This window comes from Mustela nivalis (genome assembly GCF_964662115.1).
Source record: "Mustela nivalis genome assembly, chromosome: 2".
In the NCBI taxonomy this organism is placed as follows: Eukaryota; Metazoa; Chordata; class Mammalia; order Carnivora; family Mustelidae; genus Mustela; species Mustela nivalis.
Window position 1 is genome coordinate 138,039,871 of NC_139021.1, and position 26,779 is coordinate 138,066,649.

General features: G+C 50.1%; 1 protein-coding gene across 12 annotated transcripts in view; it reads right to left on the bottom strand.

Moving 5' to 3' along the window:
- KCNMA1 (potassium calcium-activated channel subfamily M alpha 1) overlaps positions 1–26,779 on the bottom strand; it is a 722,449-nt gene that overhangs the window by 518,223 nt on the left and 177,447 nt on the right. The window contains exon 1 of one of the 12 annotated variants that reach the window (XM_082719525.1): positions 784–966. The exons of the other annotated variants lie outside the window; for them this stretch is intronic. The gene's annotated coding sequence lies outside the window, so the exon portion shown is untranslated. Of the gene's footprint in view, positions 1–783; positions 967–26,779 lie in introns of those variants that run through there. 12 annotated transcript variants of the gene reach the window in all.

The following is a 26,779-nucleotide window of genomic DNA, read 5'->3' on the forward strand; positions in this document are numbered from 1 at the left end:
TTCCCACTGTTCATATTTTCTGGAGTCTCAAAATCCTCCTCGGTTCCCACTGTCTGCTGCCTAGAACCCCTCAAGGCGGGCTCTTCAGGCCTGTCTGCTGCTTTCCAGGCTGCTCCCTGAGCTGGCTCTCCCACTGGATTTCCCTGATAGGACTTGGTCCTCCTTAGCACCAACCTCTGTGCTAGCCGTTCCCACTCCTGGGACACCTACTCCATTGCTCTCCCTCAATCAAATTGCGGGGAGCCAGTGTACGTCCTCTCCCTGGCCACGGCCCGTCCAGCTCTCCCTACTATCGGTTCCTCTCACCTGTCACCAGACAGGCAGAGGCCAGCAGTCTAAGCTGTCCTTTAATCCACGCATGTCACGTTGTCCCCATTAGCCTGAAAGCAACTTGAAGTCAAGGCTCAGGGTGTCTTGGCATACAGCTAGCGATTAATAGATAGCTACTGATCGAGTGAACTCGAAATCTGCTTCGTAGGCCCTGGAAAAGCAAGCCCCCTCCCAGGCACCGCTGATATCCTGACTAAACCAGGCCAGTTTCCACAGCGTGAGGCCAGCACCAGCTCCCAAACCGTCGCGCCTCGGCAGAGCTACGTTTTCAAACACAAACACCGAATCCCAAACGAGATCAGATGTCATGAGGCTTCGGAGAGGCACATGCTTCACCAGACACGTCAGTCAAAGAAGATGAATGTTCTTGTTTACAAAAGGATTTGTCCCACTCCAGGAAAATTTCCACCACGATTTAGGACCTAATCCAGCATGCGCCGGTAGACCTCTCACCGAATGAACGTCGTTCTGCCGCTTCCATTTGCTGAACGCGGGATGGGGTTTGTCTGTAAGGTCAAAAGACTGGTCCCAATTAGGTGGTCCTACTGCCTTTCCCAAGCCGCAATATGACCCCCATTCAGGAAACCGAGGCCCAGCAAGTCCGAGAGACCTCAGGAGGAAAGACAGATGGCCAGAACACCGGGCCTACGGTGCACTAGGGAGCAAGCAATGGCGACGGCCACCCAGCATGGGCGCCTGGGCTCAGACGTCCGGGGCTCCGCAGAGGTGCCCGCCTCCCCGTGCTCTGACTCCGCACTGGCCTCGGGGAGGCTGGGCTGGACTCTGAAACCTCAGCCTCCTGTGCTCCTGAGTTCCCACAACCCTCATCTGGATCTTGGTTTCCAGCACAGCGGCCAAATACAAGACAGTCTGCACTGGCTGTGAATGTGAAGTAATAACAATGATTCAATGACCGGGGGAGAAACGAGGGGACTTCTATTTCTAACCGGTTCAGATGACGGCTTCTCCTTCTGGATCCCTGATGGGAGCCAGGAACAGTGAGCACCCCTGCACCGCAAAGCCTCCGCTCTCTACTTGGCACCCCTAGACCCATCATCAATCCCCTTCCCGTGACCTGGGACCCCTCCAACGCTGGGCGGCAGGGAGACGCTCAGCAGCTGTGAGAACCTTCTTTCTCAAAGCAGGTTTTTCCAAAATTATATCAGGTTTCCTTCTACCCCAGCTTGTCAGCGGGGGACTCTTTTGCCTAACATGGTTGAGGAATGTCTTAGAAACTGGTGTGATTCAGTCTGGCTTCAGAGGAGGTTTTCCACCCAGACAGAGCACACGGAGTGTCTGGAGAGCCGTGGCTCACTACCCCCAGGGGCACCCGCACCCTTGCCCTGGCTCCGGACCTCAGTCACCAGGGCACACTTGAAAATGTGGCAGGTCCAGCCCTAAGATGAAATTAGATGTAGAAAACACGTCGAAAGGAAGCTTCGCATCCCCCCACCCAGGATTGTGAGATGCCAAACCTAATTCCAGTGCACCCAGTATAAATATTGAGGAGCTACTAGAGAAAGTGAATCAAAAGCTGAAATCTCAAAAGGCACACCCCTTTCTTCCAGAACAGAGGACAAAGCCATTCAGCCTTCTCTTTGGATGGAAATTGCTTTTCCCCTCCTGCCTGTTCAGACTAGCCTCCTTTTGCAAATACAGACCATAATCAACAGACAGGGGCCCAAGACAATTGTTAGAAAATGCAGTTTGCAAAAATGTCTGCAATCTGAATGTCAAGTTTACTAATGAATTACTACTCAACTGTTGTTAGTTCTGTACACTCTCCCCTGAGAACCCACAATCTCCCTTGGACGAAAAACATGCTTTCCCTCCATTAGTGCTCCATCTGCTGTGCTCAGGAGGGCCACACCAGGTGGGCATGGGGACAAAGATAACACAAGGGGGAAGCTTCCTTTGAATCGCACAGGTCTCCTACTGTAAAGATCTCACAACCTGGGGCCCCTGTCTGAACACTGTGGTCATCACCTGAGCAGGCATCCCGAGAGCCCTGCGCTTCCATAGTAACAGTCAGTCCAGCCCCAAGAACTCCCAGAGGTGGGACATCCTTTCTGTGGGCAGCTCTAGAAGGAAGATCGGATAGTTGCCTCCAATCCCAGTCTCTGTTTTTCTTCTCCTGCTATGGCTGCTTTTCGAACCATAAGTCTGACAGAGATAGTTTTTAGCATTTCTTAGCATTGACATATCAAAGGTGAAAAGCTAGCCAAGGAGAAGGGACATAGAAGTTTCTGGGGATACGGGCAACATTCTATTTCTTGACCAAGTTGGTGGTTCTAAATGGCTTGTCATCATTATTCACTACTTTGTACTTTTATGTTTATGTACTTTTCTGAATATTTGTTTTATTTCACTATTTTTAAAAAGACGTTAAAAATACATCAGCCAAATGGTTCTTAAGGGACCCATCATCATCACCCACATTTATTAAATATCTTTTGGCACAGGACAGAAGACTCAGATTACAAATGACTCTGTGTCACAGTCCTGGACAACGGAACCAAGAACCAGAGCAAACTTCATTGAAAGTCATGGGTCTTGGGGCACAGCCAGGAGCTAGTCACCAGCCAGAAGGAAGACGTCAAAGCAGAGGTCAAAGGCAACCAACATAGCCATAGAAGGGATGGGCTAGAACCCCCAAGAGGACTTGTCAGTACAGCAGTTGATATTGGTTCAGGTTAAAGACTGTGCCTATAAACAAGGTCACAGGGAAGGGGGTGTGTTTTATGGTTTCTACCTGCCACAGAAGGTCATAAGATGAAGTAGGCAGGGCCCTGGCCATCAGAGAAAGAGTGAGCCTTCCACTCACTGCACTGCTCCCCCAGCCCTTCCCTGCACACACCTCACACCATCATAAACTCATCACTTTGCTCATGTCAGATTCATTACCTCTCCCCTTCTTCCCAAATCTCACAAGTTCTTCAGGATGCAGTTTAAAAGCCACTTCGTCCATGAAGCCTCTCTAGATCTCTTAATTAAAATTAGCATCTCCCACTGGTGTTTGTTCAACACTTACTCTCTGTTCCCTAAGAGAATTACTTGCTGCTCTGGTTAGGAGCCCTCATTGCATTCGCGCACTGTGGATCTATCCATCATTCCCCCAGCTAAGAATCTTGAGGTCAGAAACCTGATTGTCTTAGTTTTTATAAATACAGAATATAAACATATTATCTGTAGAATCTATTCCTTAAGATTTTATTTATTTATTTGAAGGAGAGAGAGCAAGCATGAGTTGGGGGGAGAAGCAGAGGGAGAGGGAGAGAGAGAAGCAAACTCAGTGGGTCTTGGTCCCAGGACCCTAAGATCATGACCTAAGTCAAAGGCAGACACTCAACCGACTGAGCCACACAGGTGCCCCTATGGAATATATTCTATACTGGAGGCATATGTGTGTATGTCTACATTCTTATTCTACATCTAGCGCTCTGCCAAATGCATATGTAGTAGGTGTGCAACAAGCAATCAGTGTTGATTAATAGACAGGTTTAAGAGGAGGCAGGCCCAGCATCTAAGACTCAGGTTCTCTGGGTTGTCAAGTAGCGCACAGAGCCTGTGGTGGGTGGGGAGGGCGGGGGAAGGTGTGAGTGTCACAGATGTCACGCAGAGCCTTCCAAAATCCACTTCTCTCCACCCCCAATTCTATCTCCCTCGATGGACGGCCTGCACCGTCCACACTTGCTCTAGTCCTCCATCCATTCCCACACCAAAGCCAGAGAGACCTCACAAACTCTAGATCACCCATATTATGCCTGTGCTTTAACTCTTCAGTTAGTTCCCACTGTTCTTAGGGTAAAGTTCAAAATCCTCAGCATGGCCTTCTGAGATGCTCTTATATGTCTGGTCTTTGCCTGGCTCCTTGATGTTCCAGCCATACTGGACTTTCTTCCATTCCTTCAATGAGTGGTCCTCCCCTCTGACTCATGGATTTGCATGTGCCATTTCTTATAACAACCGTCTCTAACCAGTCATTTTCTAGACCTCCTACCCATCCCCAAGATCTTTCTCCAGAGAGCCTTCCCTAATACCCCCTCCACCTCCATCTCTGTGCGGTCCCCTGTAACACTCAAGGCACCTGCAAATACTTGTTCACAGTCTCTTTCCTTCATTAGGCCAGGGGTTGGCCAACTATTTCTGTAAAGGGTTAGACAGTAAATATTTTAGGCTCTGTGGGCCATACGTGGTACAGTCCCTATGGCAACTACCCAGCTCTGTCATGATAGAGCACAAGTGGCCATAGACAACATGCAAACAGAGCAGAGAGATTCTGTTCCAATAAAATTATATTTATGGACATTGAAATTTGAATTTCATATAATTTCACATTTAAAATAAATAAAATATCCTTCATTTAAAATTTTTTTCAACTATTTAAAAAATGCAAAGACCATTCTTAGCTCACAGGCCATACAGAAACAGATGGCAGGCCAGACTTGGCGCATGGCCTGTACTCTGCCAGCTCTTGACAAAACTATAAGTTCCATGGAGAGAAAGAGAAACTATGCCTTGTTCACGGATGTATTCCCCCAGCACAGGGCCTGATTCCTAGAAGGTGATTCATAAAAATTTGTTGAATGTCTTGATATGTGGATGAGAGCACTGTTTCCCAGTGTAGACTCTGCAGAATGCCAGTCCAGTGGGAAACACTACGCAGAAAGGATTCTCTTACCAATGAAATCCGTCAAGGTTACAGTTCCCCTTCCTGGAAATTTCCCATGTTTAGTGCATAAAGCATATCAAAAGCTAAGAACCAGTCAAGGAACTTGTTTAACTTAGACTAATATTGTACTTCCCAAAAAACTCATTTGACCAAAGAATTTTCTACAGTAACCCAAACCTACCAATATCCATGGGCAGCCCCATTAGAAAGTAGGACAGTGAGGACAAAAGGCAAGAACTTACAAAAACAATCCTTAGACCTCACTGTGCATCAGAATCTCCTGGGAGACCTATTAAAACAGAGATTGCAGGGCCCCACCCCAAAGCTGCTGCTTTAAGAAGTCTGGACTGGGGCCTAAGAATTTATATTTGTCACAAGTTTTCAGCTGATGCCGATGCTTCCAGTCAGTCTGGGGTCTCCACTTTGAGGAACACTGATCTTGTGGGGGAAAGATCCCTCAAGGAATAAGTGCTGAGGTTTCCTCCTCCTTCCTATGACCCAATTCCCAAGAACACCCCAACCTGTCCACCTCCTCATGCTGGTACAAGCGTTACTGAGGTACAAGAGGTACTGAGCCATCTTCCTAGCATCAGGGCAAGGCACCTGTAATGTTGCATTATGTACCCCCCAAAATATGTTGAAGTCCTCTTAACCCCCAGTGCCTGTGAGTGTAACTTTATTTGGAAATAGGGTCCTTGCAGATGCAGTCAAGTAATCCAGTATCACTGGTGTCCTTACAAGAGGAGAAGAAAGAGATCCAGGGAGGAGGATACCATGTGAGGACAGACACAAAGGAAGAAGGTCAATGACCACAGAGGCAGAAACGGATGTGAGGCAGCCACAAGCCAAGAAATGTCCAGGATAGACAGCCATGACCAGAGCCAGGAAGAGGCAGGGAAGATTCTACCCTATAGGTTTCACAGGAAGTACAGCCCTGCAAATCTCTGATTTTGGACTTCTGGTCTCCAAAACTATGAAAGAATAAATGTCTGTTGTTTTAAGCCACCCAGTGCATGGCAAACTTTCCCTCAAATACGGTGTTTCTTGACATCACAGATATGAGAATCATATAACACACACATACACAGGACCCAGTGGAAGCTCTGGCCAAGCCTTAACCTTGGTGGATGTCCACAGGACTTCAGGGGAATGATGGGCCTCAGCCCTCTGATCCTGTGGCCATCTCTGGATCATTGCTAGCTGATGGGTATTTGTGCTGGGGTCACTCTTTGGAAATTAGATGATCTAACTAGTAAGATGTTCTGTTGGATTCCTGCCCTGGGGCTGGTTTTGGCAAAAAGCATGTGAGTTTTTTTTGTTTTGTTTTTTTTTTTTTTGGTCTGAAAATGTCAATGAATCAGTTAAGGAGATTTGGCTTTCCTCATCCTGGTTCCACTGGTACTATTTCTTTCTCATTGAGAGACACGCACAAAGAACTTCTCAATGACAAATAAAGAGCTTCCTTTCCTCTGGTCTGAGCTAGAAATGCCTTCTCTAATCGACACAGAAACAACTAAGCAGTAGATATTTCCACAGCCTGAGCACCCTGGTTTTAGCCACAAATTATATCCCTCTCCTTCTGGAAAAATAAGGGGTATAACATTTATTCTCCAAAGGCGGAGACATAGTTATGCATCCAAGGAGCACATAAGGGAGCCAAGAAAGGGAATGTGGATAGAGCTTGTCATTGTTGATGGAGAGAAAGGGCATGCCAAGGGATGGGGACTCTGTATTCTCAAGCTTGGAGGCCACAGAATGAAAAGCCAGAACCAAACACCTTCCTTGGCTCTCCAACCCATGCCAACCCAGGGCTGGCTGCTCACATGGATTCGATGTGAACTTGAAAGCCTCTGAGTCTTTTACACATAGGCCAAGGCCACGTTTTCTGCCACAACAGATCATGAGATTTTCAGGATGCAATCTCCCACTTCAAGACCCTTGAAAAATAAGAGAGGGGTCTGATTCTTTGAGATGGGTGGAGCACGTGCACGCACACACCCCACCCCCCCAGAACTTGAGTACTCCATCCATCATACCTTCCAAAGACAGCATCTAATCTCAAATATCTAATAGTTCCATGAACAACACATCAGTCTCTGGCTGGAAGAGAAGACTTCTGGAACATCCACCTCCCGGGCACCAACCAGAGTTAAGAATTAAATCAGTTAGAGGAATGGCATGTTATTGCAGAGTATCCAAGCCCTGGGTTTACAGATTTGCTTCATTTTATGTATGTTTTGTTTTGCATCAAAATCTCATGTATAGCAGATTAACAAACTTTTCAAACACTCCAGTTTTTGAGCAACAAAATAATAAATGCTTAGCAGGGGGGTTGGGAGAATTTTGTGATGTTAAATGTTTCTGGAACATTACTACTAACTTATAAAGCAGTTACCATGGCCAGGTACGAATCTAAGTAGCCCACATATACTAACACTTTTCAGCATTATGACAACTTAACTAACAACTCCCATTCTGCCAAAGAGGATCCAGGGGCACAGGGAAGTCAAGACCGTTGCCCATGGTCACACAGCCAATGAGCCACTGAGCTGAACCCAGGCAGGCTGGCTGTGAAGTCTGCGCTCTAATCACGGGGACCTTGCCCATCTCCATAGGATGTCTCGGGGGGTAGGAATGGAGGCCCAGGCACTCATTCCTCAACACTCTACCTGTGCACCACCCAGAGAAGGAATTCTCACAGCGTGTTCTCATACAATAAAATGTAGCCTCTCCTTCTAGGAGTTGAAGATCTGTCAAAGCAAATACGAAAAATGCCCCCAAATTAAATAAAAGTAGAAGGTGATACTGGAAGAGAGAGCATGGCGGAGGCCTGTTAGGTGGTGGGAGACAGTGTTCACAGGAGAGGCTGATGTCATGAAGGCAGTGGGCCTCTGCCTGGCCTTGAAAAGTGAGCGCAGTGAGGGCCTCCTTGTTCTTTCCCTCAACAACCCATTAGCATCCTCCGTCCGACCCCCTACAGGCTTAATTTCACAGGTGTTTGCAGATGTATTTGTTTAATGCCAGAGGCCCTTGCTAGACCATGAGCTCAGGAGGAGAGGCGATGGATTACTATGTGCACCACAGGACACCCAGGGCCCAGAGAAGAACAGGCACAGGGGTCGTATTTATTGAAGAATGAATGAATGAATGAATGAATGAATGAATGAATGAATGAATGTTGGAAAGGTGGTGGTTGCCTCCTGAAGGAGTGAATGTTACATGTAAAGACAGCGCCCAGATCTACCTACCCACGTAGCCGTTCCAAACCCTTGCCACCCTCACCTGAGTTTTCTCTCCTGAGGGAAGTTTTCAAGACCATGACAGCTCCCCTAATCCCCTTCCCCAGTTCCTATAGTGCTTCGGTTTAGCCTTATGCAGTGAGTATCTCCACAGGCCTGCCTCTTCCTTCATGTCTGTGCATGTCTAGGGGAGACCTGGACATCCAGTGGGTGCTAAGACCAAGTCCTTCGATGGCCTGTTGCGGAAAGCCTCTCTCACTGTCCTCATTTATTCCCATCAGCCAACTGTCAATCAGTCCACACCCACCCCTAGAAACATGCATATCAGGTTGGGGCCCCCCTAGCCCGGCGGTATGGGCTGCCTCTTGTCTTTCCTAGGCAGAAGGACTTTTCCTGCTCAAAGCAGAGCCACGATCCTTAGTTCCCCAGGGCTGACCCAGGTCGCTAAAAGCCCTAACTTTTCCAACAGTTGCAAAGGCACAAGGGCATTTAGAAAGGCATGAACCTCTGCTGGGCCCTGCATCCTGAGTGGAAGCCTCTCGAACACAGCACTTCAAATAAGGGCTGACATGGGTCACGGGCTCTCTGTCCAGTCAGGGCCTCGGCTCCTGTGATGAAGAAAAGATGGGGAGAAGAGCCAGGTGTGGGGCAGAGAGAGCCACGACATGTCTCTGACCTCAGCACAACCAGACAAGGCCGGCAGGAGGCAGCTCGGAAGCTCCCACAGCACCTAACAGAGCGGGCTCTCAGCCAACCCCTGCTGATGGACCTGCTGATGGCTCTGCCCCCTGTAAGCCACTGCCCAGCAGAGACTCAAGGAACCAATACCGCAGGCCTCTCCCCAGAGTGTTTGCTGCCTGACCTCCCCCCAGGGCAACGCTTTCAAAACCTTCCCCCACAGAGCAATACACTCGCTGTGTGTTGTGACCTGGATGCGTCTAGGACATAAGTAATTGCAACAACGAACTCATGAAACAACACCTAACCTTATTACCAGGAATGTACTCTTATATCTTGTTTTCTTTCTTTCTTTTTTTTTTTTTTTCAGCATTGGTTGTGACCTGCTAAATTAACTTTATAATCCACTTACAGGTTGCAGCCAGAACTTGATAAATTCTTCTTGGGGGAATTCAGCTCTGTCATGCGGCACGCTCCATCTCCAAGCACAGTGCACAGCAATTCTTTCCAAAGGAAGAGCTAGACAGCCGTCTACTGCAGGTGAGTGGCATGGTGCTGTCCCAGTCTGGACGGTCCCTGGGACCCTCCCCTAGAACTTGGAGCCTGGCTGGAGCACTGAGGCGTGGAGACTGGGTACCAGCTGGGAGCTAAGGACTCGAGAGTCCAGATTCAGCACTCATGGGAGGCAAAAAAGTGAGAGCAGGCCTTTAGAGTCTGCTGGAAATGAGTCCAAAGCCTAGCTCTGCTAGTTACTAACTCGGATGGGTTCTTAAGCTCCAAGGAGCCTTGGTCCCCTCACCTGGGAAGGGGACTGTTAATACCCACCACAGAGGGTAGCTAGGAGGGTCAGATGGGAGGCAGAAGGCACTTGGCAAAGTTCCAGAACTTGTCATACCGACTCCTGCGGACCAGCAGTAGGAGGCCTATGCTGCCCCCTCTAGGCCTGCCCCAAAACCCGCCAAGGGCTTTCCCTGGTCCTCTCTGTGTCTCCATATTTCACAGATTCTGCCACCTTCAAAAGAAACAGCAGGACTCTCTAGCACATGGCTAACACTCAGTAAGTCTCTGAACCAAGCAGGCAAAGGCCTGGAGTGTTCCCCAATAAGTCATCCATCACAGAGCGTCCTTTTGAAAAGGGTGTTTCATACAATCCCCTCCGGGGCCAGCGGTCGATAAAGTCCGTTGCATAAATTTCACTCCCTCAGTCTCCTCTGCTATCTCTGCACACAGAATAATGCTCTACTCTCTGTGGAGGGGAAAGACATGGACGGCAAATCCCAACATGGCTTCCCCGAGGCCTCCTGGGTGACTCCTAGGGACAGAGCCTGCCCGTCACTGCCTACGCTGCCTTCTGAGGGAGCAGTGAGTTCTCCATAAAGGGCGCAGACCCCTCACGACGAGGAGGCCCCTGTGACGAGAATAAGTAGCGGGGCTGGGGCGAGAAAGGGCAGGCACGAAGTGAACCCCGACCTCGGCCTGCAGGGTTGGCGCGGCGTGGGACAGCAGGGGACCCTCAGAGACTACGCGCCTCCGATGCCCAGGCAGGAAGGGACCCTACAAAGACGGCACCTCGAGGCACTGCAGGCTGATTTCCCTCAAGCTGTCCACAGGAAAACTCACTCCTAGAAGAGGCTAATAGGTCATGACAGCGCCTCGCTTCAGATATAATGGCCCCCGTCCCACTCGGGTCTCTGTGGGCCAGCCTGTGATAGAATTTCCATTCCTTGCTGTGTCTTGGTTACGGGAGAAAAATGTGTGTCTGAAGAAGCGGGGAAGTGGGGGTCAAGAGGAAGCCAACAAAGCTGAAAGACCTTGAGTATCCATAAAAACCATCGGTGATTTTAAAACTTCATAAAGATGATGGGTCTCTGTGAGCTGGAGGTTCTGCCTGGGATCTGAGCTCCATCTGCGGGAACAGCTCCTGGCAGGCAGCGGGTTCTGAAATCCAAGTTTCTCGGGCAACACAGCAAAGTGAGCTCCCCCAGCTTGGCCACTGAGGGTGAAAACAAGACCCAGGAAAGAAGACTTCGTGTTCTTCTCACCTCGCCACCAGCCTCCGAGCTGCCAGAAATGCCAGACCATGGTTACCGAACATATGGAAACACGGATATGCAGTTCTGGAGCCAGCAGTGGGTGGATATGTACAAGGAGGAGGCAGAGGGGCCTCACCTCTCCTGCCTTCCAGAAAGCAACAGCGTTCAAGGTCTAGAGGTCCCGCAAGGCCCCACACTCCACCAGCGTAGTGCGATGGAGGGTGTCGCACCAAACCACCCAACTGGCGAAGTGTCAGAGCTGGGAGAAGGGTAGGTATTTTAGGGACCCCTTAGACCAGGGCTTCCAACCACACTCTATACCTTACACCTTTGCTGTGGGCACCTGTCCTGAGTATTGGGTGCCACTAGCCTCCAGTCTCTAGCAACCGAATGCTAGTGGCACTGGTCCTCCCTCCTGAGTTGTGACAATTAAAACATCTCCAGACATTGCCAAATGTCCTTAAAGGGACAAAATCACCGCCCATTGAGAACCACCCATCCATCCTGGCAATTCTCAGAGCAGATTCCAAGAAACAGTATTAGTTCAGTAAGCTCCCGATAACACAAAGATTTCATGATCAACTAAGATTGGGAATCACTGCATACAATACTTGCATCCCCTGGGGATGGTGATTCCGACATTCATATATTAAAGGTCCTAAAAAGTTCTGCAGTAGAAAAAAAAAAAAATAGGATAACCTGGTTTAATCTAGTGTTTGGCAAACTTTATCAAACAAAACCCTCTATAACCTATTCGCATCTTTCAGAGTAATGCTCCAAAGACTGTATTGTGAGATTTTGGTCCATGTGGTAATGTGTACATGTGTGGGGGCAACCATCCCTTCTAGTGACCAGATGAATGGAAGCAAGAAGCTGGTCATATTTGTAAGTATCATTACCAGATGAGTGGCAGGGCCACGGCCCTGTCTAGAAGCCTGGGGTCCTGAGTCTGAGTCTACTTCCTCCGACAGACGTGATCTAGATGCTGTTCACAACATAGGAGTCCGCCTTCTCATGATCATGTCACAGTTTGGCTCTCTCACCACCATTCAGATCATCCACCCGGGAAGCTACAGTTAGTGAACTACCAGTATGAACATTCCCCCAGAAGACCAAACAAAGCAGGTGCCTTCTGCAGGCAGAGTAGACGAGGACCCCATTTGGTAAGGGCCATCACCAGGGGAGGATGCCAGGAAGGATCACTTAATATCAAATCCGCGGACTTGACCAGCCCATGAAAGTGCAATTCCCATTAGAGCCACTCAACCTAACCCATCTCTGTATCAACACAATGCACCTTTGTATCATGGTTGGCACAGAGCGGGCCTCAAAACAGGCTGATGGAAGGAATATGTCAGCCAGGAAAGGTCAAGCCTCCACCACTGCCATGCCTTGGTTAAAATTCACAGATCATCAATAACAGAGTAAAGCCTCCCTACTCCCCTCTATCCTGTCTCATGGTTTTCTTGGGTCATATTCCACTCTGGCCTTTCTGGGCTGCAGAGAACTACTCTTTTTAGGGACAGCAGTTGTACCCTCCAGTGAAGTGACCACCATCCTGTCCATCTTGGTACTTGCATCCATTCCAAGAGATAAGAGATCACTTTCCAGCTCTGATCAGCTGGTCCAGTGGCCCTTCTGAAGGCAGCACGTCAAGGTACAGTTTCCTGTCCCTCTTGGACACCCCCTCCCCACACATGCAATGACTGATCGTTAACTCCCCTGATGGTCTCAGCTGCCAAGACCAAACATTGGCTCCCATTCTCAGATTGCAAAACTATCAAATAATAGCCAGAAGGAAAGTGTTGATGGTGTGACATTCTACAATTTTGCATGAGGACTGAAATAGAATCGTACCTCTAAGCCTCTGGTGTCCCAGGGATCCTCTTTCAGCCATGGGGAGCAGAAGAGGAGCCCAGGAATTGCTCGAGGTCTTTTGTGGCTTTCCAAGCAGAGGGTGTTAAGGATAGGGGAATGGGGGAGAGGTCTGAGTTGGAAGGCAGACCTGGGGCCCCTCTCCTGGTTTACCACGGCTCCAGCCAGTCTGAAGAATACAGAGGTGACCACAGGCCACTGAGCTCAGCCAACAGCTGCAACAGGAATGCAGCAGCAACTGCTGGATGTCTGCGGCTTCTTCCTGGAATCTGTGCTGCGAGAAAACTGCCAGCAAAGGGCGCAGAGGACTGGGAAAGCACACGGCAGGTCTCGCCCACTTCCACGGTTCCAGACTCAGAGAGCCACAGCTTCACTCCCTCTCTCTCCTCCCCTACCCGCACCCCGGCACCACTGAGGTACTGTGGTGCAATAATGCTTACAGTGAAGCCAAAGGGACTTTGCCTTCTGGGGGCTTATTTATTGCTTTGCACAAAATGTGCAATAATCGCCTAGTGTTCTTTCCCTCAACCCATTTGTATCGGCGCCACACTAGGCCCTGAGCGTCGGGTGAACCAGACAGAGAAAGGTCCTGTTCCGGTGCTGATGGATTCTGTGATGATGCCTCCCACCTACAAGCAGGTGTCCTGATTTCACTTCCTCATCCCACAACTGCCGAACTCAAGTACAGTCCTCAAGGGTCAGACTCAGAACTTGAAAATGGGAAGAGGCCTTGGAGATTAGCTTTGGCGTCACCGTCACACCAAGGAGCAGACCAACAGCCAAAAATAAAGAGACTCACTCATCTGGTCCAAATCCCTTTAGTGACCAATGAGAAAATGGAGCTCCAGCAAGTGAAAGTTATCGTCAGGTGGGGAAATGGTGGCCAAGCTGGCCAGAAGGCAGAGAACTCAAAAGGCTCTCACCTTCAACCCAGAGTTTTCCTGACCCCATCGTTTAAAAGGTGGAACATTCTGGTACAACTTACGTGTGGAACAAACATTCTGGTACAACTTAAGCAACAAACTATTCAGCTTTCAACAATTTTTAAATTATCAAGCAAAAGGCAAAACTAACACAGAGGGACGAGGGTTGGGGTGAGGAAGAGGGCCAAGAAAGGTGTGAGGCAAGGGATTAAGCTAGGGTCACAGAGGGGTCAAGGTCAGAGATGGAGAGTGTCAGGGTGGGAAAAGATCAGTAAAGTCTCTTCACTGTAAGAAGGAAGCAATGGCTTTGTATTTCAAAACTAAGGAAGCCCAAGTGCTCGGAAATCAGACCACAATCATTATGTCTGCTTTTATCTTCCATAAAAAAGTGACTTCATTTTTTGACAGATGATTTTGACATCCCAGTCCACACAGTGGCATCAGGCAGAGTGAAGCACCATGTCTTTGCCATCCCAAACCTGGATCCCAATGGCCATCTGTGCCATTTTTCCCATGGAAGAGCTGAGTGCTAGGATACTGTACTGCACCAGGACCAGTATCCTTCCCTCCACAATGGGGGAGAATGGTGGGCCCCTGGCCCAGGATTCTGGCTCTGGACAGCCTGGAATAGACTTGCATAAGAGCAGAACTGGGAAACGTCATGTTCTGGAGAAGCAGCCATTACTGGGAACCCCGCTCCCCACAAACACCTTGAGCCCCTCCTCGGGATATCAGCTCAACCGTCTCCTCAGTGTTTGTGAGTCATGACGAATGTGAATTCTTTCACATGAAGACATTCCACATTCAACAATAGCATCTACCAACGTCCTTAAAACCCCAAAAGACCAGGGTGTGTTCGCTCCCACTCCTGGACCCCCTGGCCCAGCACAGGCTACTGGAAAGCAGGTGGCTCGCTGGCATGTGTGCTATCGAGTAGATGAATAATAGTAATGCACCAGGTCCCCATGTCCTGTACAGGAAGACAATGATGTTGCCCTTGTCTTCAAAGCTGACAGGAGTTGCCCCGATATTATTTGTCAATGGTGAGGTCAGGAATGGAGTCAAGGTTAGCAATCCAGAGACTAATCCAGGAGAATGACTCAGTCGGTGCCTCCTAAAGGGGCTATTCTCACGTCCCCCTCACAATCTTTGCCCTATCCCCCTGCCACCTATACTATTAACAACAGCTTTTTAAGTGAACTCATATTTTAAATTAAGTAAATATCTTTCATGAAACCCTGTAACATTACCATATGTAAAAAACTGGTATTCCTTATTTAAAAAAAAAAAAAAAAAAGAAGCCGATAACCTTCAAAAGAAACACAATGCAAAACAAATCCAGATCATGTGATTCCGGCTAGATGCTACCACTGGCGAAGGCTCTAGCCTGAGGGTGACTGTGCCTTTGTTCAACATGACAAGGGTGAGTGTTGAGAGATGCTCTAAACACCAGAATGGGACCTCAGCCCTCAGATCACCAGAAAGACTAGAAGAAGACTGAAAAGGAACGATCTTCCTCCTGAGACTCAAGTGCACGGATAACAGGAAGGTATCTGGCACAGTGCCCATGGTGGGCTTCCCCCAGTGTGGGGGGAAGGATGTCTGTCAATGTCCAGATTCCGTAACAGCCGACAGCCATGACTTTTGCCAAAGAAACCAGGCGCAAGGGAAATAAACGTTCAACCGATGCTGGATTGCTGGCTGATGGAGGTTTACCAGGTTTCTGTCCCCTCCCCGCAAGGTTAAACACATCCCATCATCTCCACGTTACAAATGATGACATAAAAGAACAGAGAGAGGAGAGAATGCGCCCAGGGCATCCTGCCGGCAGTGAGAGCAAAGTGGGGGAATGGAGTTCCCAGAATCCCAAGTACAGCTGAGCAACAAAAGCCGAAACAGGCAACACTGGAGAGGCTCACGGAAGCCGAAGTCTTAACTGGAGTTGACTATTGACACTACAAGGAGATTCTTCCCTCTCCAAAAGCAATCCATTGTAGACTGAGTTTCTGCAGAACACATAAGTGTTTGTTAACAGATTATTAACTCCTTGGCAGATTCTCAAGCTCTGAAAAAAATTAGTAGGGAAAGGAAGAGGGAGGGAACTGGAATCCCCGCTCCATTGGTTTGCCAGGCTTTCTGCTAAAGGCTTTACATACAGTAGATCTCATTTATTAATTCTCCCAGCAGGGTTAGGAATGATCACCTCTGTTTCATAGAAAAGGAAACTGAGCACAGAGGAGTATAGTAACTCACCTAAGGTCACAGAGCTGCCACGGCCCCTAATGCATGGGCTGTTTCCAGCAGCACACAGAGTGGTCCTCCCAGGGAAGTACACTTTATATTTTGTTATCACCGGTTACTGACATATGCCCCACGGGGCATAGTAACTCTTCGAAATGAATATACATAAATGCTAAGAATGGCATACATGATAAAGATGACCATATTGAGCTTAAAACTTAGTATGGGTCAGAGGCATCAAAAGAGCTGAACGTACCAGGTTAGAAAGGGAGGGGATTCCTGGTGCTTGAAAGTCTACCGTTTCAAGCCTACCTCTTTACACATGCACGCACGCGTGTGTGCACACACACACGCACGTGCACACACACACACTCCTTCAGCCAAAATGTTCTCTGTTAGTAGATGGGAAAGCAAGAGCTAGGGAGGCTTTTCCAGCTTATCCGCAATGCTTAGCGTCCCCCCTCCTAGGCTCTGGAACTTATCTGGCCAGCCAGTCGGCAGAGCAGAGAGCTCTGTTACCAGCCGTGGGCCTGGGCTGCTTTTTGAGCTGGATTGGGCCACTGAATCCTCCTTCGGGCAATAAACTGTGGATGTAGAAGAGAAGCATTGTGTTGCCTCGCAGTTATCAGGTGGGGCAAGATGGAAGGAAAGGGAAAGGAAAGAGGGAGGAGAAGAGAGGGGGACAGAGAGGGTGGAAGGCAGAAACTGGTTAAAATATATGGTCAGTGGCACAAGATAAAAAATAAGAATAGGGTTGTTTTTTTTTTTTTTTTTTTTTGCGAGGGGGTGGGCACCTGGGTGATTCAGTGAGTTAAAGCCTCTGCCTTCAGCTCAAGTCCTGATCCCAGGGTCCTGGGATGGAGCCCCGCATCAGGCTCTATGCTCAGCAGGGAGCCTGCTTCCTCCTCTCTCTCTGCCTGCCTCTCTGCTACTTGTGATCTCCGTCTGTCAAATAAATAAATAATCTTAAAAAAAAAAAAAGAATAGTTTTTTTGTGTGTGTGATTTAAAGCATTTTTAAACACCAAAGACAGAGAAAGCAGCTGTGCTCTGTTCTGCTGGTGGGATCATGACTAATTTTTTCAATGTCTTTTACAGTTCTTGTTACATAGTTTTGACAACAGGTATCATGTTGGGGGTGAAGGGTATAAGAACATTCGTGGACAGAAAATTCAGAACCACTCACCAAGGGGAGCTTAGTTTGTGACTCCTAGAGCACGGTTACATACAGTTATCTTATCTCATCCCCTTCCACCCCTTGAGAGCGGGAAACAGGACCCCTGGACCAGGGAGATGGGATTTCTTAAGAGTTTGCATGAGGCTTCTGATGGGAGCACTTCAGAGAGAGGGGCCACCGATATGGAGGTGTGGGACCTGCCCTGGGAGCCAGGACACTGCCCTGTGGACAAAAGGAAAGGCTTCGGACAAATCCCTTAACCTGACTGGCCAGTGTCCACTTAAGGAAGGGGCTGCATTAGACCAGGGTGACAAACCTCACATGCTCTGAAGGGTGGGGCTGGAACATGGGAGTGAAGGGACTATGGTAACCTAGACGCCATGTGCACCTGCCACTCCAACCCAGACACTTGCTAAGCTCTGACAGATGAGCAGATTTTCTTCTTTTCAAGAGATGCTAGAAATCTATACCTTCGTGTGGACTCTCTGAATTTTTTCTTGGCATCTCATTTTGCAAAAAATACAATCACCCCAAAGGAGACAAGCCCTGGACGTGTTCTCTGGGTTAGACGTTCCATAAATTCCCTGCAGTGTGGGGTGTCAGGGAGGCCTGCTGTTAGTCCCCTGCTTTATGACCACATAGCACCGGCATTCCTGGCCCCGTGGCTCCTGCAAGACACCCCTAGTCAGGCAAGAGGAAGGGGAGTCGAAAACTTCCTCACAGAACTAACCAATTCAGTGGCTAGAGTGGGGAAGAGCCACTGCAAAGGTCTGGCTGGGGCCCCATTCAAGGTTCCTTGGCCCCAGAGAAAGAGGACCAAGTGCCTGGCTGGACCATTCAACCCCACCACATCCTGCCCCAGACAGTGTGACTGGGCATCTGAGAGCGCAGCCAGAGCCAGGCGAGGCCCTTCCGGTTCCTGCCTATCAAGTGAGTATCCCAGCATCGCACACACCCCCCCCCCCCCCGCCTTTTCCAACTTGATCAAGCACAAGACTTCTGATTTGCTAATGAGTTCTCAGGTGGCACAGCTGCCACGGGTCCTAGGACGGCACTCAGAAGCAAGGGGGCACATCTACAGCTTTCCTCCCTCCTGCCCTTTCTCTCTCACCCTGTGCCCGGCAAACTAGGCTCCTTTGTCCCCCTGGCTCCCTTCCTTCCCCCCTTGGATCTAATAACCCTGACAGGGGAGTCCCTGCTTGCTGCCTTGACTGTCCATCCACCCACCCCCTTCTCTGTGGAAACCCCTGTCCCAGGCTTCCGCTGGGAGACCACACTCCTAGAATAACTCTTTCATGCTACTAATAACCTTCTACCAGCCTAATTCATGCCCTCTTCTAAGGCCCTATCCAAACAAAGCTCTCTAATTGATAATAATCATGTAGGCTGGTACTTATCAATGAGATAAGCATATCAGGCACGGTCCCCAGTTCTTGCCTAAGACATCCGTTCAATGTATTATCACCTATGATATGTTCTAGGATTATCCCCATTTTTGTAAATGAGAAAATTGAGGCTCAGAGAGGTTAACTAACATGTCCAAAGTCACACAGCTAGAAAGGGGTGGAACTGGGACTGGCCACCCAGTCAGTCAGTCGCAAAGTCCTCACTCTTCCCTCCCACATTTGATTATTAAAAACACCTTCAAACATACAGCAAAGCTGAAAGACTTTCACAGAGAACATATGACTATTCATCACCTAGATTCCGACGTGAACATTATTACATTTTACTATTTTGTTTTATCGCAAATCTATCCAAAGGTTGTCACCTTTGCTTCTATTTGAAGAGCAGCCTGGAAAACACTTTGAAGGCTTGGGTCAGGTGTTGCCATTTCTGAATTAGAAATCATCTGTCATCTTCGGAAGCCCCGTCATCACTCGCCTCTCCCAGCCTAGGGGTGGGCTGGGACAGGCAGGAAGGGAGGTATTGATCTCGGGACACCTGTGCACACCATCCCACCACGTGTCCCAGCCCAACTGCCTTCTCCTCTGGCACAAAGCAGGGAGGGAGGGCGTTTGGGAACAGCCCCTCGAAATACCTCCCAAACCCTGAGGGGTCTTTTGGAAGGTAGCTGTATACAGCAAAGCCAGCTGTGCCCACCTTCAGAGGCCTTCGTCCTGTCCCAGCGGGAAGTGAACAGTACCCTTGGCTCCGAGGCCTCTATGGTCTCCAGCGGCACGTAACCTCGGGCTCTAACACAAGGCCCAGAGTGAGATGGGAAGGTTATCAGGGGAATTTCCCATCCCAGGGCCCTTTTGTCCACCTCAAGGGGAGCCCATTTCCATAAAATACAGTGTGAGTGGTCCCCTGGGATTCCTGCAAGGCCATGGCCTCCCTGCCACCCTGACTCCATCTGCTCCATGGAGAAGATGTGCAACCTATTAAAAAAAAAAAAAAGGCTTTTTCTCCATGTCCCTGGCAAAGACACGCAATGGGATAGCCTCTGAAAAGAAAGACCTTGAGGCCCTTGGAGCACTGGGATCTCAGTCCTGCCACCTTGGGCTCTCTACCTCTTCCTGCTGTGTGACCTTAGGAACACTCTCCCCCTCTCTGGGCTGGAGCTTGTTTATCTGCACAAGTGGTATTACATCAAAAGGAAAGGACAAGTCAGTCTGGCCCATCTCCCATGTCCAAGGCAGAGGCCCGGGGCTGGCTGGAGGGCAAGTCGACACTTCAGCACACACTCTGGAGCCCTGCTCAAAGTCTTTTCTTTCAAAGTATTAGCTCACTAAATCCTTACAACGATTCTGAACCAGGTGCAATTTTTATCTAAGTTTTACAGGTAAGGAAACTGAGGCATCGAGACAGGGAGACTTCACTAAGGTCAGACGGTTAGTAAGAGGCAGAGCGAGAATGAAAGGCAAGGGCAGGCTCTGGAGTCCGTGCAGGTGGCCAGCACGCCTCCTTGCCTGCTAGAGAAGGCAGAGACCCTCTCTCAGCCCTCCAGTGATACTCCGGCCAGTTAAGGTGGCAAGTCAAATATCAAGACTTAAATGCTGATGAAATATTTAAATTACTCTTTGAGATAATAGTGGGGAAGATACTGCCAGGCAGAACATGATTAATTGCCAAATGAAAGCATTCAGACAGAATTGCTCTAAAGGTCCAGGGGAAAAAAAAAAAGTAAGATCATTCTGAGATTATAGGAAGCCAGGGAGACTGAATACAAACTAGCTTTTGCAGGGTGAGCAAAATTTGAGCAGGCGTAGAGGAAACATTTCAGCAAGAGTCAAAATTCAAAGAGGCAGCCCCCATCTTCAGATGTGGGGACCCCCAAATGACTGACGGTGGCTCAGGGGAACAGGGTACAGAGCTAGAAAGACGGGTTCAAGGCCAGGCCGGAGAGGGCCTCAAACACCAGGCAAAAAAGTCTGAAATTTACTCTGTAGGTAATAGGGAGCCATGCAGGAACTACAATGAGGGTAGAGAGGCATCATGACCAAAATGTCTACAGGTGATCCACTGCCTACGCTAGCGGGTGGCAAGGGGTGAACTTGAATCGTCACAGGTGCTGGCCAAGGAGCCCTTGGATCTTGACAAAGAGAAGCAAGAGGTTCCGTCATAATATGCCTCAGACCCTGACCAGGTAGTCAGACACCTGAAGTCTTCTTCTTGGGCTTCTTCCTGGGGCTGTTCAGAATTCAGCACACTGTGTCATCTGGGAAGTAAGTACATGTGATCCAAAGAGCCCCCCAGAATGACACCCAGTGAACAGAGTTTTAATGCTATTTTTAATCCTTCTGCTGACCAGAAACACACTGGGAAGAAATGAAGCATGAACACGGACAAGAGGCTCTGCAAACTGCCCCCTCCGCCGATTAGCCACACGGCGACCCTGCAGACTCACCATATGGCCCACCAGTCAGGCGGCCCCTTCTGATCCTGGACACGTTGATCTGCTTAATTATTTGGTGGCTATAAATAGAGGGGTTGGACAATACGCTGGGGAGGGTTTTTTTGTCTTGCAAGCAAAGAAAGGGCTCCCAAGCGACAGAATGAGGAACGTGAGAGTTTCACGTACTCGATCCGGGCCACTTTCCCTCGGTGCGAGCCCCAGGCTTACGGCAGCTTCAAAAACGCCCTGGGTCCACCGGGCACCCGCCCCTTTCCCAGCAGAACCAGATTGGCCACTCACAGTTCTCACAGGGGGCCATGGGGTCAGGAAAGAGACCCTCCAGGAAACCTGAAAGGTCCTTTTGTATGGAGGTTATCTCCTTACACATGGGGTCGAGACCTAGCTCCAGCCACTCAGGGCCTTTCGTGCATTACCACCAACTGTGCCATGTTCGCCCAGACTACAGCAGTCACGCCAAGGAGTGGACTCTCGGGACCCAGATCCAGGAAGTGAGCCCAGTGACTACTTAAGGGCAGGAACAGCGGTTTTGGATTCCCGGTGCCCGCGAGCGGAAGGTGACACTCAGTACCTCCTACCCTTCCCTTGATGCCTAGACCTGTGCCATACTCCAGCCCAGCACTAGCCACCACGCCTGCCCACTGGTGTTTTCCCCTTCCAGGCGGCCTTCCTGCAGGCTGCACACTCTTGCCCCAGCTCCTCGGCTGCCCTCCCAATCCCGGAGCTCCAGTGTGCACCCAAGTTTGAAGTCAGAAAAGCCTGGATCATGGCCTTCTGGAACTGCTACTTTACTGGTTGTAAGAACTAGGCCAAGTGGCTCCAACACTCAATGCCTCGGTTCCCTCAACTGTACAGTGGGCACAGCAATGGTACTGACCTCCCAGGATTGCTTGTGAAGCCAGAAAGAGAGAGCCTGTAAAGGGTTTCCCCCGGAGCCTGGTACATAGTAAGGCTCCCTAAAGGAGTGTCACTGGCCGCTTCTATCAACATCCAGTTCCCACCCCCAGATGCACCAGACTCAGTCAGCGTATGCTCCCTGAGTGGCTGGTTTCTCTCCCTGCCCTCTTCCCCCTTCACACCCCAGCAAAAGAGAGCAGGAGTCTGCACATTCAGCATCTGTAGCTGCGCCCCCCCCCACCCTCCTGGCCAGTGTGAATCTGAACACATTGTTATACACTGTCTGACACCTATTGTTTACCCTCTGCCATTGTCCCCTTCTCATCCTTGCTGGGGGAGGGGGGGGGCTTACTCCACACAGGTGATCAAGGTGCCAGGAGAGTCCTCCTTTCTTGCACATGTCTGCTATTCAGCTAACATTTGTGCCCAGCGACACAGGTACCATGGTGACAGCCCAGGGTTGCCCGAGATTCTGGAGGGAAAGGGTACATGCAACAGATGGGAAACCAGGTGAGAGAAAAAGGCCTAGAGGCCACCAGTCTCCCACCAAGGTATCAGACTGCCTCTACATGAATGTTGTCCCCAAAGAAAGGTTTTCTTGGTGGTCCCAGCAGGCTTCTGGGACGCTCCCACAGACAGGGGCTCAGATCCTCTTGGTCCTGAAACCCCTGTATTCATGAAGTCTTCCACAGACACCTACCTTCATGAGACCTATTGCTAAACCTCCTTATGGGGATTCAAGGCTACTTACAGGTTGTGAACATGGCTTGGAAAATTTGTTAGGAAAGCTAATCTGGGCTGGGCTTCTGGTGACAACAGAGGATAGGGTGAGACATCTGCCTATCAGAGACAATGGCAGCCTTCATGAAATGCAGAGACCCCTGCCCATGATGGACCAGGCCCAGCTGGCCCTTCGCCAACTCCGGTGGGACACAGAGTCAGAGGCCAAATCTCAATGGCACCTCTTCCTAGCTAGGTGAATGCTGGTGATACGTTTAACCTCTCTGCGCCTCCATTTTCCCATCGAAGAAATGACAATTTTAAAAATGCCTTCTGCAAGGCACTGCTTTGAGAGTTACAAGGATATCATTTCAAAAGGTAACAGACACATAGTAGGAGCTTGCTTCATGGGGCTGAGACTGGCCAGCATGTGGAAAGACTGGGGTGACCTGTCCAGTCTCCATCTGCTCTGGCAAAAAAAAAACTTAGTCCTGAGAATCACCTAATGTTTCCCCAAAGTGAGTTCTCTGAGGATGAGTAGCAAGGCAGAGGAAAAGACCTTTTCTCTCTCTTCTTCAAAAACAGCAGGCATCCAGAGGAAGTCTAGTGTAGGTGGCCAAGTAGCTAGATCCTTGAATAGCATCTAATGTCTCTGATTGGAATTAATAATGAAAAGGAAACCTGTTAGCTGACTTGGAGTCACTTTCATCTGCCACATGGCAATGATATTCACTAACTAATCAGCTGACCTGTGAGACATACACTGCTACACAATCTGCCATAGGTGTCTCCATGCTAAGAGGCAGAGGTGGTCCCCAGGGTGATGAACAGCCCCTGTGTTCCCATCCACTTCAGAGGTTATCCTGGGCACTTCCCAGGCATTCCCAAAGACCCAAGGATTCCTTGCCCCAGTGAGCAGTGCTGAGCCTCCAGGCCTATCCAAAGGTGAAGACCCACCCACCCTGAGCAAGAGAAACACCACCCCTCCGAGAGTTACCCACTTCCCACTGTGGTCACCGTGGGCAGGGCTTGGAAAAGCCCCATTGGATGGCACCAGGAATTCCCAGCGAGCCATGAGCCGCAGTGTCACCATCACCATTTTTTCTCCCTGGTCAGAGGCAGGACATGGAGAGATAACCAGGCTCTAGACCATACTGTGAGAGTTGGTTTCCATAGCAACCCAACTGTGGCAGCAGGAGCACCCACTAGAGACCCAAGGCTTGCCCCAAACAGGACGAGAATGCTGGAATCCCAGCAGCCAAGACCCCACAGCAGGATTTAGAGATGAAAAACAAGCTCTGTTCAGGTTCAGAAAAGCCCAACAAAACCACAGGGGGGAGAAATGGGGCTACTATCTTAGCTTTCTGTCAAGGCAGACTCTAAGAATATCTTGTGTTCAGAGCTGATGAGGGCCTGGGGGTTAGCTCTGCTACCAAGGTTAATCTGAATGACCAACCTCTGGGTCTTCTGCAGAAAGACTCCTTCTCTCTCTCTCTCTCTCTCTCTCTATCTCTCTCTCTCTCTCACACACACACACATGCACACACACACACAATGCAAGCAGGGGTGGGAAAATAAAAAGACACATAGCTCCCTCTGGTTAACTTGTAGATGGGAAAAAATGTAGATGAATGACCAATTTCAACAAAATCCTTTAATGAAAATTTCTGATTAACTGTACCTTTGGACACTTTCGTTACTGCAGCCACAGAGTAGTTGGGGCTTTGGTCGTGCGGTATTTCCTAATCGACCTGGCACCGAGCGGGAGGGCCCCGAAACCTGAACCCCACACCAGGTACGAGCCGTACAAGTAGCAGCCAGTGATCTGGCTTCTTGACTGCTGATACGGAATAACTCTGGAAACTCAATCACACAGGGCTGCACCGGGGACCTGCCTCCTGCCCACAGATGTCACTGCAATCATTAGTCAAGGCCAAGGGAGGTTACCACAAACAGGCCACGGGGCCATTCTATCTGTGCTCCTTCATCAAATCCCAAAGCACCACGACAATATTCGAGAGGAAATCCAACATCAAGGGACAAGGACTCAAGATGTGGCCCTTGCCAGCCAAGGGACAGCATGGGCCAGAGAGCCGGCGGAATGGCAGGAGGCCAGAACAGCGTGTGTGAGAGAGAGGATGCTGATGGGTAAGACAGGTGTCGGGAGAGAGCTGGCTGGACCCGGGTTACCTGCCTTCGAGGCGTGGTAATTCTGTTTCTGTGTTCTCGTCATAGACCCCCTGATGCCACAAGCCCTGGCTAAGGAGACACTCCACCCCAGACCACCAGGGAAGCGGAACAGAGTCGGTGCCTATGAAAATCCCTTCACCTCAGGGGCTAGCTCAGAAATCTAAATCGACAAGCTTTCAGCCCAAAGACCAGGCTTTCTTCATCAAAGGGGCTAGAAGATGCCCCGCAAACAGGTGCTGCCTGCTAGCTTCCCAGACGCCCGTCCGAGGCTGAGGGTGGCCCCCCTACATCTGGGAGCTGGGATGCTTTCTCTGGATGCCCGCACCACCCCTCAGGAGAGCCTATGAATAAGGCTGGGTGACCAGGCTCAAGGAGGTTCTCAAGGCTCTGGTCAGCTGCCCTAGAAGTCACCTCAACCTTTGTCGAGATGAGCCCTGAAAATGCAAGCTTTATGGAGGAGGAAGCAGATAATCTTCCCAGTTGCCGAAGGTGAACTGGCTGGAGGACCCAGAGGAAAGGCCACTCCAGATCACTCAGGAAGACACATCACCAGGCTGACACCGCCTCCCTAAGGGTGACAGAAAAAACAGGCTTGTTGCGGGGGGGGGGGGGGGGGGGGCGGGGGAGGCGGTGGGGGGAAGGGAGAAAGCAACCATCTGGGAAGGGGACTCACAAGGATGGCCCCCTAGGCTGCTTCTTATTGGCAGCAGAGTCTCTGCCCCCAACAGCCAACCTTGGATACCGCGCATGCTGGCTCTTGGTGATGACGAGCTATTCTTCTTTACTCACACTCTTGGGCTCATGTGAAGCCCCCCACCCCGCCCCGGCTCCTCTCTGACTACCAAAGCCTGAGGTATCCTTCATGATTCAGGGGGCGCCCCAGTTCCCTCGTCAGGTGGCTCCTGCCTGTGGGCAAGCCCTGGTCTTATCCTCCTTCAAGGGATCTTCAGGGTGTGGGGTCAGCAGGCAGCCTCCAGCTGTTCGGCTCCATCAGGGTCGGACTCTGCTGCAGGCAAGGCTTCACCCAAGGTCCCACCATTCCTGAGCCGGTCGGCATCTGCTAAGTGCCTGAGGTGGAGGAGAGAAGCCCAGCCCTTCCAGCTAGGAGGTGTCAATTCTGTTGGTCACTATTCGCCCCGAGGTTTTTGCTGGGCTGCTGGGGGCTTCGCAGGAGCAGCCCTCCACTTGTCCCCATGGCCACAGCTGCCTCTGCCCCCCTTCCTTCACTAGTGTCGGTCCCCTGCAAACATGCCGTGTCCACAGTCACTCCATTTCCAACACACCCAGTTAGCACCAGTGCCCGGTGCCCTCTTACTATTCACTGGCTGGCCATGATGAGTACAGCCCGGGGTTCCTCCCAGAGAAGATGCTCAAGGAAGTTTGCCCAACAGACGGAATCACTTGAGGTTACTGTACTTGGTGACCGAGCCCTCACAGAGCCAGCCCCTGTTCCACACACACTCAGAGGAGCTGTCAGGTAGACTAAATGGTGCTGAGGCCAGCATCCTCACGCATCACCCCGGGAAACCCTTGGTCTGGCCCTCTGGGACTTGCACAGCACACCCGTTCTTCTGCCTCCCACGCGCGGCCTGAGAGCCACAAGGAGACGCTCCAGCAGGACATGCTAGAGCCCTGGCCCCAAAACAGTGGCTCCCTGGGTCCTCCATGTCCAAAGTGATGGCTCAGCCGATTTTCCTGGAAGGTCAGCTTTAGCGGCACCTTCTCACCAGCGACGCTGCTCCTGGGCACGAACAGCCGTGCTCCCCGTGGCACTTTAATCAGGGTGGTGTGACAGCATGGTAGATGTTAAACAGGTTATAATTAGAGATGTTAAAACAACCCAGGGCTTAGTGTTACTAAAGATATTTGCAGAGTTTCGTGCCACATAAACAGGAGGGTTTCTGGTGTCATGCCACCCATCTTGATCAGGCCGAGGTTTCGAAGGGGAC